General features: G+C 37.3%; 1 protein-coding gene across 35 annotated transcripts in view; it reads right to left on the reverse strand.

The window, feature by feature from the left end:
• The window catches only part of PTPRD (protein tyrosine phosphatase receptor type D), a 1391241-nt gene that overhangs the window by 553000 nt on the left and 823869 nt on the right, over positions 1-14372 (reverse strand). The gene's annotated exons all lie outside the window — the stretch shown is intronic.

Here is a 14372-nt window from a genome sequence, read left to right on the forward strand (position 1 = left end):
TGTAACTGATCCACTAGTAATTTGCAAAACAATTTCTTGTTTCACCAAAAAATCAGTACCTCTCATCAATATGCTATCTAAAGGCTAAAATAATACACTCTTTACAAAAATTGGTGTTGCTTCTCTTTTGGAAGGCATGTACACTTTTTAATAAATTCACTGTCATGTTTCCAGCTGATGAGGATATTTTCTATCCTCTAATCATTTTTTATGAGGACATTCAGGTTATAGATTGTCCTTACACCAAAAGTACAGGAAGAACATGTGCATAAGTGCACATGCTCACACATGCTGGTACCCATACCGTTATTTATACTGCACATCCAACTGTATGGGAAAGTCCTGTGAATTTGAGTTGTTTACAAACGTAGTGTTACCTAATGAAACAGACTATACTGAACAACATATTTCTAAAAGCATAAAAAAGAATGTTTTCAGCATGTAAAAAACCATACTCATACAAACTGAATAAATTTTGAAGTTGTCACTCACAGACTCATTGCAATGCAATGAAATGGAACTAGCTCTTGAAGTCAGTGTTAGAATTTTATTATAAAATTAGTAGAAGTCAGTATTTTTTAAACAAAATCTATTTATGTTAGTGAACTTTTGAATAAAATATTTTCCCATATTAAAAATACTTGGTTTTTGTCCCCACAGAAAATTCTTCAAATATTAGTGGACACAGATTATTTTTAGCCATTTCTCATTTGGTAAAAATTCACCATTTTGATAGATAGACTATATATGCAAGCACAAAGAAGTACTGAGCTGTCTTTTCAGTAGTGACGAGAAAAGACAACTGGGCCATTTTCATGGGAGAAAAATATTACATAGGCACACACATGATATTTTCACATCTCCTCTAAGTAACAGCATCCTGCTGAGCAACTTAGAGGACTCTTTTGTGAACGGTTCTCACATTTGTTAATTTCTGCATTGCCCAGAGACTGGTGACGGATGCATATAAATACAATGGCCTATTCTACTGTTTTCACTAAAAAGTCATACTAGAAACATCTTTTCAGTGAAAAAGCCTGCTTAAGAAAGGATAGTGTATTATAAATAAAATGAGATTCTTATTAAAACCTTGCTGCTTTTTTAAAGATATGAAATAAAGTGGCTCCTTTAAAACTGAGAGCTATTCAGTGTTGTATCTATGAGAATGGTCTGAAGTCATGCTAGATATTGTCTTTATAGAAATAAATGCCCTGCAACAGATTTGAGTAAAAGTCATTGTTGTCACAATTTGCACTCTTGTCAAGCCTTCATGAATCAAAAATTATCTGAATTCATCTAATCAGAGCCAGAGCTTAGTTGAAAAATTTTTGATGATAATAAGAAGCTGGATTTTATCACAAAATTCCACCTTTCAATGTTAAAGATAAAACAATTTTTTGAAAAAAAAATCACATTTCCTTTAAAGTCAAGGAGTCCCTTTATAAACGTTTGTCCTTTGAATTTTCCATTAAAAAATTACAATTCCTTTCCTACAGTATATGATTTAAAATCTTTTAATATTCTTAAGGTACAGTAGGTCTTGATTTTGATTCCTTTACTATACAGAATCTGTACGACAAATAGGTAAACAATACTGTAAAAATAAACTAAATTTCTGGGGCACCTTCTGGATCACGCAGGGTCAAGGTGTCTCTCGCACCACTCTCCTCAAACACTTTCTTCCTTCCTTTTTTTTCATTTTTTCCCCCCAGTAATATGACAGAATATTGCAAATAAAACATCCTAAAGTTCTTACGCAATCAGAGTCCAACAAGTACATCTAGGGCTACATGGGACTTCCAGTCTGTGCAATGACAAATTCTTTCCTGTTGAGAAGGAAGAACTTCCCCATGCCATTTTCAGTCACACTTTGCTCAGCTCTTGGCAGCCCAAGGTTACACAGAAATGTGGAGCTTCCCGTGCTACAAACAATGCCTTTAAGCATTTCTTCAAATTTGACATGCTTTCCTGTGAGCGTCATGGTATTTAGTACTTCTATTGATACAAAATAGAGACAATATTCTGTGATGCATGATGTACGAAAAATTGTTGTCCTGGTTAACAGAGAGCATCTGCCACTCTGGTTATTGCCTCCCTGCTCTAAACAGTGGCAGTTGTGGATCTTCAAATTAATTTAAACTTTATGCTTCAACAAGGTTTATGTTTTGGGCTTTTGAGACTTAAAAGAAGTATTTCCTTGGCTGCTGTTTAGATAAAAGCAGAGATGCAAAGCAGATTGTGTAAAACAGAAATCTTGAACCACGAATAAAGAATAAGAAATATAGAAGGTTTATACACAACAACTTATCTTTCAGGGGACCGTGTGTGAGAGATCTTCTGCTTTTCTGGATGTGAGAAAACCAACAGAAGAATATAGCAAGCTTACTCCCTGTAAAATTCTTCCTGTGTGGGTCCTTTTAGGCTTTTTTGGGCCATGAGACCATTAAACTACTACCACTGAAAAACTGTTATGCTCGGATATCATGGAATGCATACAGAATGCTAATATTCTTCAATATATTGTATTTACTCAGCAGGAGTATTTTAAAGAGAACAACAAAAAACAAGCTTGGGAGTTAATATGTTTGAATTTTTCAGAAGTTATTTTTCAGGGATCTGGAAAGATATTTTTATTATTTCCATTAAGATTTCTGGAGATTAGCATATGTAAACCATTATTAATTTCATAAGCACCCTAACTTTGGGGGGAATATCCTGTGTCTACATTCCTCTCAATATTGATCAATGCCTCTGCATAATGGTAGAGCTTCTGTCACTAACCTGAACAATTCTAGGTAGGTAAAAACCTGTTTTCCTTGCCATTTTCTAAATATCATTAAAAGGACATATTTTCATAAAAATAAGGAAATTGTCTATGGCTTCCTTGAGCTCATCCTGTGGCTCCAGCTGGTACAGTATTTCCTACTGTGCAAAAATGTCTGAATGTGATATTAAAATGTTTGCTGTATTTCACATGGAGAATGTACATGATCTGTAACTACACTGTGATCCTTCAGGACAAAAAAAAAAAAAAAAGCACCATATGAGTGATATTTGTGGTCTAAAAACGTTACTAGAAGCCTGAGCTCAGCTTATGCCATGCAAGACAAGTTCTGTCACACCAAAGTAAAATTTTGTTGAGATGAGCATACTCCCTGGCATCTTTATGCTCCCTGATAAAGAATGACATAACCTTTGGACAGGCGTGTGTAACAGTCTCATCTTCCACGATGGTGGTATGATTATGTTGTTAGTCTAAAGGAAGAGAGAAAGAACAAGTAAGAAGCTGCAGGAGGGAGACTCATTTTGGTAAGGACACCATGAATCATGTTAGTGTGTGCACTCTGCTATTATATGCCCATTAAAATATCGTAGAATTTTCTTACTATATTTATCTGAAAGAAAAAATTCTGCAAAGAAGTACGCTCAACTACAGATAGGGTAGTTTGAGATTCTTTCTGTTAAAATGAAGGAATCCTTAGTAATTACAGTAAACTCAGCATGCCTTGGTTATTGTAAAATCATTCACTGAAGTGTATGCATGCATGCATTATTGCATGTATATATAAATATATAGAAATACACAGAAAAAAGGATTTTTATATATAACTAAAACTTGAGGTAGACGTAGATTGATCGGAATTTAGCCAATGAACAATGATGAACATTCAGCAGGTTGGAAGTTTTGCAGCTTGAGAGAAGTGCTTGAATATACAGCTGTGGAAGGAAGAACTGATTAGTATTTTTGTTGTTTTGTTTTGTTTTTTTGTTAGTTATATACTTCCCACATAGCTGGTTTGTTCCAGGGGACACAAGATTTTAAAGAAAACGATGATTTGGGTGCGTAGGAGACCCAGCCATGCACTATGTAGAAGGTCTTCAATACTCAAGTGAAGGGTGGCAATAATGCACCAGGAGGAGTGCAAAGATTAAGAAGTCAGCAGGACTGAATCCTATTTCAAACAGAACTTAGGAATTCCACAGGCACAGAGCTTCAGGTTAGGCAGCCATAGGGATTCAATTAGCAGGATTTAACCTTCAGAACTTGCAAAGAATATCAAGGATTACTATTTATTACCCTTTTCTTAAATTCTGAAGATTTTATAGCAATATATTTGAAGTGGAAGTAGTGTTGGGGTACACAAGTACACTGTTTGCAATAGATGTATAATTGTACGAACTGTTAGAATATTTACTGAAACAAATTCTGTTTTATAATAGCATAAAAGTGTTTTTTCAAGAAACCAGATGAAACCAGGATGCCTATGCTTCCAAAACTGGAAAAAAAAGACTGGGGTGGGGGGAAATAAATAATTTCATATATAGGATTTCACTGTATCTTCCTCTGATTTCTGCGAAAATAAAAAAATAATCCAAGTCCCTTCATCTTCCTTCCTCCAAAACACTACCAAATTCTGATAGAATTCTTTTAATCTTTTGCTTTCAATTCTGTATAAAGAGATTACTTGGTGTTACATTGAATGTAATAGCATTAGTGCAGTCATTTCTATCTAATAGTCAAGTGTTAACTGAGAAAGGTTTCTGATTTGTACAGGAAGCCCATCCATCCAGCAAGACATTCTTGTGTACAAGAGACAAAAGATCCACCTGCAGTTTTTTTTATTGAGGAAATAAAAGCACAGAACCACAGGTTATTATTTCTCCCTTTCTGTTTGAGGAATATTTCTCTCTCTTCTTCTGATCTTCTGGTCAAGTTATCTGCCCTATATCTTCATTCCATTTACTCACCTTTCATCTCTCAATGCAAAATAATGCCACAGAATTTTTTTTGTTGTTGTTAGTGCCTGTTAACACAGCATTAGTGACATTCTCAGAACTACTAGTCAGGCATACACTCTAAATACCAATCAAATCATAAAGGAGATCCACCTCAACTGATCTGTTCTTTGCTCTGGTTTATACCTAGGATGCTGAATCAGAAAATAGTCCTGAAAAAAGTCATAGCTCTGAAACTCAAATGTGTTTCAGAGCTTCAAAAGTGCTTGAGAAAACACAGTGTACTGCAAAGCCAGGCATCTAGGGTTCTTTCTCTTGGAAAATAATTAGAGTTCCAAAACCTAGAATAGTATAAAGAAATTGTTTTCATGGAAGTATCTGTATGTAAAATCTCTTCGTCATCTTTCTCCATCTTTATTCTTTTTGATGACGCCTCCTAGCTATCAAGCAATATCTCAGTTTTTCCCACCAAGTGGTTGTGTAAGATAGATCATGTTTTCTACATGTAAACCTCAAATATTTAATCATCAGAAAATGACAGATGTTAATACCCCGTTCAATAACTACATTAATAGTTTGACTCCTGAGTCAGTGTTAGTTTTATGAATGTCATTGATTAAAAGAAAAAAAAAAAGATGTATTAGGAAACCACATGCCCAAAAGGTATACTTTATTTGTACTCTTGTGTATTTTCAAAATACTAAAGAAAATTAAAATAAGAGGTAGAAAAACTTTGCTAGTGTTAACAGTTTTCTTAGAATAAGTAATCATTTGACTCTATAGATACAGTTTTTATCCACATTGTTGATTTCATTTACAGGAGAGAGGGGACAACTTGCCATATTTGTTAGCATGTTTTTCTGTTGCGATTTACTTTTCTTAAATTTTTTCAGAGTTCAGATGACAGTGTGCGGTTTAGACTTCTCGCTGCTAACAGGACAGACGGTTTTTTAAAACAAAGCCACAGTAGAAAGACATCAAAATGTAAAATTAATAAAAAAAAAGTACCTAGAAGATTCAGCTTGTAGTTCAGCAATGGAAACCATCTGTCTCATTATTTTCCTTGTAGTATTGAGTATGTCACAGGTTGAATGTCTAAGCACATCTGTAGTAAGATCACCATTTATTTTACATTTCAAGTATTCACAGAATCACAGAATCACAGAATCACAGAATCACAGAATTGGAAGGGACCTCTGTGGGTCATCTAGTCCAACCCCCCTGCCGAAGCAGGGTCACCTACAGTAGGCTGCACAGGATCTTGTCCAGGCGGGTCTTGAATATCTCCAGAGAAGGAGACTCCACAACCTCCCTGGGCAGCCTGTTCCAGGGCTCCGTCACCCTCAGAGGGAAGAAGTTCCTCCTCATGTTCAGACGGAACTTCCTGTGCCTCAGTTTGTGCCCATTGCCTCTTGTCCTGTCACTGGGCACCACTGAAAAGAGCTTGGCCCCATCCTCCTGACACCCACCCTTCAGATATTTGTAGGCATTTATAAGGTCCCCTTGCAGCCTTCTCTTCTTCAGGCTGAACAAGCCCAGTTCCCTCAACCTCTCCTCGTAGTGGAGATGCTCCATATATTTTGACAAACACACTGCGTAATAATGGATTTGAAAGTACTAATATATTTTAATACCTTTATTAAGGTATTAAAACTAGTGAGAGAATGATTTATTACAAAATACCATTGAAAATACGTACTTGAAAATATAGGCACTTGAGATAAGCATATACAGCAGCTGTTGGGCCAGCTGCAACATAGCACTATTTTCTCCAAGCTCTTCACAGAAGCCTAACCATGCAGTCATAAATTTAACAAAACAGGTTCAGAGATACATATACACATTAAAATCCCTGGTTTGATGGAACTAGTCCCAGGACTCAACAGGAGGTAAAGACACTTAATTTTAAAGCATATTTGTAATTTGAACAGTCTCTTTGATAACAGTACCATCATATTTGGCAGAACCGTGTCCTTGGATTTATATTCTGAGCTGGTCTTCTTTTTTAAAGAGCAACTCCAGTTAACCTTGCAGAGCACCACCACATTTAAAAGTGAGTGAGATGGAGTCTATTCTTGCCCGTGTGTTGCCAACAGAAATGTTTATTGAATTCCAATTACAATGTCAGTCAGTTCTGGTGTGTAATTCCTTCCGATTTCCTCCCCCCCAGGAGGAAATGAGAGGTGTCATCAGTGCCTAAGCTGAAGACAGAACTGCATCACTAATAGTGTATAAGTCCTGAAAATTCTTTGCTACACATTACTGCAATTCTAAGAATCCAAATTAAGATTCAAATGCAAGCCCTCCTCCCCCAACCCAGTTAAATTAATTTTGATTGTATACTATACATATCTAATAAGTCATTAAGGAATAGTAAATGGAATCCCACATTTTTCTGACTTGGTCTTTAAAGGGGAATTGCACTGAGAGGAGGTAATAGTTGGTGTGAAAGCTGAGTACAATTGTTGTGGAATAGAGTTAGGTCTTCTGGATGCCTGTTACTCAGGACTGAGAAGAAAATGAAAAATGAAGAGGAGCTTTTCTTATAATAATAAAGATAATAATGATGATGAAGATGATGATGATAATAATAGTGGTTTAAAATTTGATAGATTTAATGTCCCCAGTCATCCTATTCCTAACATTCATACAGTGATAATAAATGCTAACTTGATTGTTCTATAAAGACCTTTTTCTGTGGTACACCTGTCTTTGTCCCACTTCTGTTCTTCAGAGTTACCCAAGCCTGGAGGTAATAGATGCATCTTCTTCTTCAGAAAGCCAACACATTTTGAGGATAAGTTGATGAGACAACAGGATAGATAAACTCAGCTGGGACACCGGGTTTCCCTACTCTGCTTTGTGGAGAAAGGAAAAACAGGGTGATTATATTCAGTACAATACCAACAGAGTCAGCTAAGAAGTGTTTTTTTCTTCCCTGTGTGTACAGAGAAAAATGTTGTCACTTTGCTGGGATGACTGGCTCCACTATCTTTGGAAAAATAAATGAGGTAGACTATATATTAGGCCTTCTGAGTTACTTGAAGCAATCCATTTTCCAGTGAAATCTTTAGTCAGGTGTACATAAGTGTATCCAGGGAACTTGTCAATGGTCATCATACAGAGCAGCAGCTTTTTCCACTGCAAAGTTTCTTTTTAGCGGTAACAATACGGTCTTCATACTGACTGTTTGCAGTACAGTAATAAATTAAAGAATACTGTAGCACTGTTCTACCAACTAATAATAGTCAGAGCAACTACAGCCATTTATTACTACACTGCTATCTCCCCACCAAAGAGAATCTTCAGCTGCATTAAAGCAGAAACGAACACTTAAACATTTAGCCATTTTTTAATCAGACTGTAAATCTCCACAGAAAAACCTGTTCAGATTGTCTGGCAGTGTACAGGATACGCATATGAAATGTTTCTGTCTTTAGTCTGAATTGTTTAGCCACTAAATCAATAAGTTTTACTAAAATTTGCTACTGTTTTTCTTTGTAAATACAGATTAGGCTAAGGAAAGTCAAACCAGCTTTATTCATTGGCCAAAAAAGCTTCAATTGCAAGACTGAAGCTTAAGAAAAGTTAGCTCTGGTAGCTTTCTCATATTAACGCCTAAAGAATCTTGTGCCTGATACTTTCATAAAGCTTAAGTTTAACACTGTAAATGAGTTTTAGCTCTATGCATCTGTGTAGTGTAATAAAGACTGCTAAAACAATTCTGGAGTATATACATGCATAAGGACTAGAAGACATTAAGTGGTTATTTGGTGTAGAGTGAACCGTCTATGTCTTTAGAACAAAATGCAGCCTAGAGGACTTCAGGCCTGGGATGAGACCTTGAAAGGCCAGCAACATCATGACACCAGAGGCCTTGGGCTACAAACAACTGACCAGTGGCACATTGCTGGCCATCGAAGGAAAGCAACCTTGGGAGCAGGGCTTGTTTTTTGGTATATGAAAAGGACAATAGGGGACCAATGAAGAAGCATAGCATGATCAGGGTGACCAGAAACAAAATAACAGGTTTGGGTCAACTGCAGCCTGAAGGAAGGTGATCTTCTAGATTGAAGGAAGGTAATCCTCTAGTAGAGTTCCCCCAACAGCCCCAAGGCAGTACTGGTGCTCCCATGGAAAACAACTGATAAATGAAACTGTGTTAGGGAAGTACCCATGCCGTTGCTGTGTATACATACTCTATGATGATTTATCACAGTGCTGTTGCTCTGGGTCAGGTGTCACAGATAGTAGGAAAGAATATAGGTTCAGTACTGGTAATACACGGCTGTGATTCATGTGTATACGTCGGTAAATATATGTATACATACACACACACTGATATATACACATATAGAGAGACAGAGACAGGGCGAAGAGAGAAATGCAAGGGGTGCATACATCAAAACTAACTGTGTAATTGATCAGTTGATTGCTCGATATATCTATCAGCCTATCTAAACTACCAGTATATGGGCTAAGTAGTAAGACTTATTTAAAATTTGTCCTTGGGTTGACATTTCCCCTCTTTCCCCATCCCTGCTCTTGCTTTGGGTTTTGGTAATCCAAAACCGACTTTGGATTCCTTAACTTCTATGGCAAAAATTGGTTAAGATACAGAAATTTAATTAAAAAATGAATATCCAGAAGCCAAAGAAGCATGAAGTTCAGAGCATAGCCTTGCAAAATGAAAGATGTTCTTTCTCCTTTGCAGCTATCACTTCTGTAACGGAGTCATGAATCCCAAGACGCATCACTTATTTCTTCATGACCTAGCTCTTAGAAACTAGTAATTGTAATAAAATGTGAGTTTTCAATAAAAAAGCCCCTTACTCATTGCAGTTAAAAAAAATCTTAAACATTGTTGACCAGTAGTTAGAGGTGGACAGTTGCTATGAAAAAAATCCAAACCCAAAATACCTCATGTTTCTAAAAGAACTTTTTTTTTTTTTTAAATAGTGAATTAGGGAATGAACTAGGATTTTTTTGTTCTTAAACTTGACAATATTTCATCCACATCCTAAAAAACTTCTGTGCTACTCTATATACATCAGAAGTCAGTGAACCAGGCGCTATACAAAGGAATCAATGTAAACTGGAAGGCAATTGGTTTAATCTACAACATGGCCAATGTTTCAAGCAAAAATTTAACATCCCTTTCTAAAAATGTTCTTAGGTTTCAAAGGACAGACAGAAGCCATAGTGTATCTTTAACAGGGAGATCACCAAGATAATTCTTTGAGTTTCTTCCACTCCTGGAGGTTGAACAGAAGTTCAAACAAATTTTTTGGTTGTCCTATAGTTAACTGGCTTTTAAAGATTTGTTTTTACTGATAAGGGAATTGTGGTCTTTAGAAAGACTGATTTACTCTTTCTTAAACCAAACCCTCTGATCATTTTCTTGGTCCATTATGGTAGCATTCTGAAATTTGTTATGTGTTCACAAAAAGAAATTTTCTGTAGACTATACTTGTGATACCATTGTTGCTGCATGAGGTTTTCATTAGGTACTATTCTTGAACTCAGATATGTGGAAATTACAGTTTAGGTCACCAGAAGGGAATTGCTTTTAACTGGGGTAGTGTTTTCCAGGCTCTTCTCCAGCTCTTCTGAGAAGCTGTTGACTCCTGCTTCTGAGCTCAGAGCTGAGACATAAACAGCTGCAAAAGCAACTGCACACAGAGTACCATGAAACCTACTGATAACATAACCAACTTCTGTGTAATAAAAAAGCATGATAACCAGCCAGTGGGATGCAAATAGCCACTTTCTTGTCAGCTGAAGTTTGTGTGGCCTTGATTACCCTGTTGCTAAGGATGAGATGGCTTTACTCTACTTTCACATGCAAAATACTACAGATCCTATGTTCTTTTTGTCTTAATAGGAGACAAGATTTAACCTGTAAAAATTCTCAAGGTAAAATTGGGACCTTGATTATTTAAATGTATTTGCTTTCTTCTTTTTCTTTGATAAAGAAATGTCTGAAGCAAAAAGGCCCAAACAGTTCTAGAAAACACTGCAAGTATAATTCACGTGCATTATATTGCCATACCTTTATTTACTCTAAAGAAGCATTGAATCAGAGGTATATTGTAACATACATTTATCGCGTACCCTTGAGCAGCTTAGCTCAAAACATACAGATGAAACTAGCTACCATATCTAAACCATATATTAACAATTCCTGAAGTTATATCTTGTGAAGCCATTGCTTACCTTGTCATTCCCATGAAGACAGACCAAGGATAGAACCATAAAAGAGACCTGGTAATAGAACAGCAGAATCTTTCAGGATGGAGACAAGAGAGTTAAATTTTGATCCAGTCTTGTCTTTGCTTTACCTAGTTACAGTGTTCTCAGTGGGGCAGTATTTGGTTTGCTGAGAAACTAACCAAAAACTATATATGCTGTTTCAAAGATTAGCTTGAGAGACTGTTCTGTTTTTTCAAAAAAGCTCTGTGTTAACAGCACTGTGCTAAATCATATATAATTTTTTTGGGAAGGAAGTCCTGAAACCATGAGGTTTGACCTGGACTTCTGGAAAAAAGTCAAACCAAAGTGAAAGGAAAAAGGGAATGTCATCGTTCTCTAGAATGCTGTTTCATATTTTTTTATGAGACAGTATGGAGTCTGGCATTGAGTTAGCTTACTTCAAACCAGCAAGCACATCTATGAAGGAACTGGCTCATAATCCATCAGTGATAAAGTCGTTTACGGTTTTCAATCCTCTGTATTTACATTAGTATTTCACATTGACATATCTAAGTTAAAAAATGACAAAATAGAGTGGGCTGCTTGATCTGAGAACAAAAAAGTCTTTAAATGAATCTTTAGTTTGTCTGCTTTTGCTACCTCATTAATCCTAAAAGATGTCAGTCAGTAAGTCTAATAGCTATGAGTGTTAGTGCTGTGGTCAGTTCGAAATTATAGTATTGATTAATTGATTGTCTTCTTCCAGTTGTGAATTATATTAGTGCTGGCTCAGACTGGCTGGCTGAAGCCCAAAACGTAATCTCTTGTGAAAGACAACAAGCAGCTCCACTGTTTCACCACTGTGGTTAAGTGAATGATTGGGAAACTAAAACTTTTGAAATGATTATCTGATAAAAAAAAAGAATATGAGAGATATAATTAATATGTAGTTGGTGATAGTCTAATTCCAGCTGCTGAATCAAGAAACAGGCTCCTTTTTTCTCCAGACTTGTACAGCCTGGAAACAATATTACAGCTGCTGAATTATGAGTGTATATGATGGTGGTGATAGCATGGGGAAGACAAATAAAATAATCCCTGGATGAGATTATTTTAAGAAACTAATAAAGTCAGTTTTGTGGTTTCAAAGTAAAATGAAAATTGTAAAAGGAAATGCAGGTCATGACTTGAGTTTTATTATTGACATTGCTGCCTGGAGAGATTTGAATACCACTTGTCTATCGTGTGAATGCCTAATTTTCAAGAGCATTAGGCATTCTCAATATTAACATAGAGCAGAGAGAAAAGGTGATGTGTTGTGCAGCTTTTTGATTTAATAAGCATGCAAGGTAATCGAGATAATCACCATTTCATCTCCATACCTCGCTCATAACTTCTAAGAGACAGGTTTTGAAGAAAGGTATGTCTTTCTGTCCTGGGTTTGGCCAGGACAGGGTTAATTTTCACCAGAATCCAGGAAGGGACACAGCTGAGTGGGCTGACCCAACCCCAACCTGGCCAAACAGAGCCGGGTATTCCATACCATGTGCCGTCATGCTGGGTTCCGGTGGGGGGGAGGGGAAGCGTGGTGGGAACTCACTCGCAGCTCGGGAGCGTGCGGAGCCGGTCCTGTGTGGGAGAACGCCTCTGTGGGGTCGTGCGGTTTGTTCTGTGTGTTCCCCTTTTCTGTATCGTTGTTGTTGCTGTTCCCTCTGTTTGCTGTTCTGTTAAACTGCCCTTATCCCGACCCACCAGTTTCTGCCTCTTTCTTTCCATTCTCCTCCGCACCCCTGCGGGGGGAGGGGTGGCCGCGTGGTGCTTTTGTTGCCGGCAGCAGCCGAAATAAAAACATTTTCTCTTTCCCTCAACAGGGACTTATTAGTCTGTTATGGGTAATTTATGTATCTATTCTTGTTTGGTATGATACATAGCTGGACATATTTTTTTATGAATAAAAAACAAATCATAAGAGGAGTAAATAATAGTGTTATTTTTTGCAATTTGTTTGTTCTTAATCCAAGCGTGATAAATTTCATGGGAACTGCTTTGCTGAAATTAAACTACATAGAAAAGCCATGAAATTTCTTATTCAGAGGTAATCCCTCAAACCCACGAAAACTTAGTAGGGTAGGAGTGAGGCTGCAGCTCCTCCCCCGTGAGGCTGATAGTGTTGGGGTTGTTCAGCCTGGAGAAGAGAAGGCTCCATGGAGACCTTACAGCAGTCTTCCAGTACCTGAAGGGTGCCTACAAGAAAGCTGGAGAGGGACTTTTTACGAGGGCACATAGTAATAAGACGAGGGATAATGGCTTTAAAATGAAAGGTTTAGATTTGATAGAAGAAAGAAATTTTCTGCTATGAGGGTGGTGAGGCACTGAAACAGGTTACTCAGAGAAGCTGTGGATGCCCCCTCCCTGGAAGTGTTGAAGGCCAGTTTGGATGGGGCTCTGAGCAACCTGGTCTAGTGGAAGATGTTCCTGCCCACAGCAGGGGAGTTGGATCTAGATGATCTTTAAGGTCCCTTCGAACCAAACAATTTTGTGATTCTATGCAATAAATAAGTGCAAAAAAGCAAATTAATTGTAGTGATGTTATTTTCTGAAATACTAAACATTTACAACTTCGGACTTGTTCACTTGCAGAAATATAAAGAAAGGGAAGAACTCAACCCTGTAGTCAGCTATTTGGGACAAAACCAACTAAATTCTAATTCAGTGCAGGCAAATTATCCAATTTTAGGTTTAAATCACCATCACCATTAACAGTTAGCACTAAGATTTAGTGAACAGCAGTAGGTAAAATGCCAATACTATTTTTAATGAAATCAACATTACTAGACATCATCTGTAAGAACAGTCTTACGATTAAGAAAAAGATAGAAACTTTGCTGCCTTGCTGGGTTATGCCTCTGCTTTGTCCCCTTCCTCCACAGTGCTATTGTACAGAGGCATTTTTCTCCTGTTTCAGAGGAAACAGACGTGACGGAGGCAGACTTGAATGCAGTCTAACATAATTCTGACTGAGAATGACGTAATTGTTTTTAGGATTATGACTAATAATATATCTGCCTATGTTCACTGTCTCTTGTGCTTGGAGAAGGGAGCTACATGCACAGGACACTCAAAGCACTACAGCAACCGGTGCTGGGAGTCCCATAGATCATAGCAGGCCACCAGGACAATCAGGGTTTCTACATGACAGAAAAACAGATGGCAGGAGTCATTTGCCCAAACATAGATGTCTCTTTGACTGTTCTACCTACCCTCCAGCTGCCAGTCAAAAGAGGGACGGTCCCATGTAGTCATTATGTCATATCTGCCTGTCATGCATGAATGTTCATGTATTTTAGTACGTTGGAAATGGCATTAGGTGCCTACCTTAGGAAACTGAACCCTGCCTAATATACACCTGCATCTTGGTAGACAAACCGAGGAAACTAAGAAAG

The sequence above is a fragment of the Opisthocomus hoazin genome, chromosome Z (genome assembly GCF_030867145.1).
Source record: "Opisthocomus hoazin isolate bOpiHoa1 chromosome Z, bOpiHoa1.hap1, whole genome shotgun sequence".
In the NCBI taxonomy this organism is placed as follows: Eukaryota; Metazoa; Chordata; class Aves; order Opisthocomiformes; family Opisthocomidae; genus Opisthocomus; species Opisthocomus hoazin.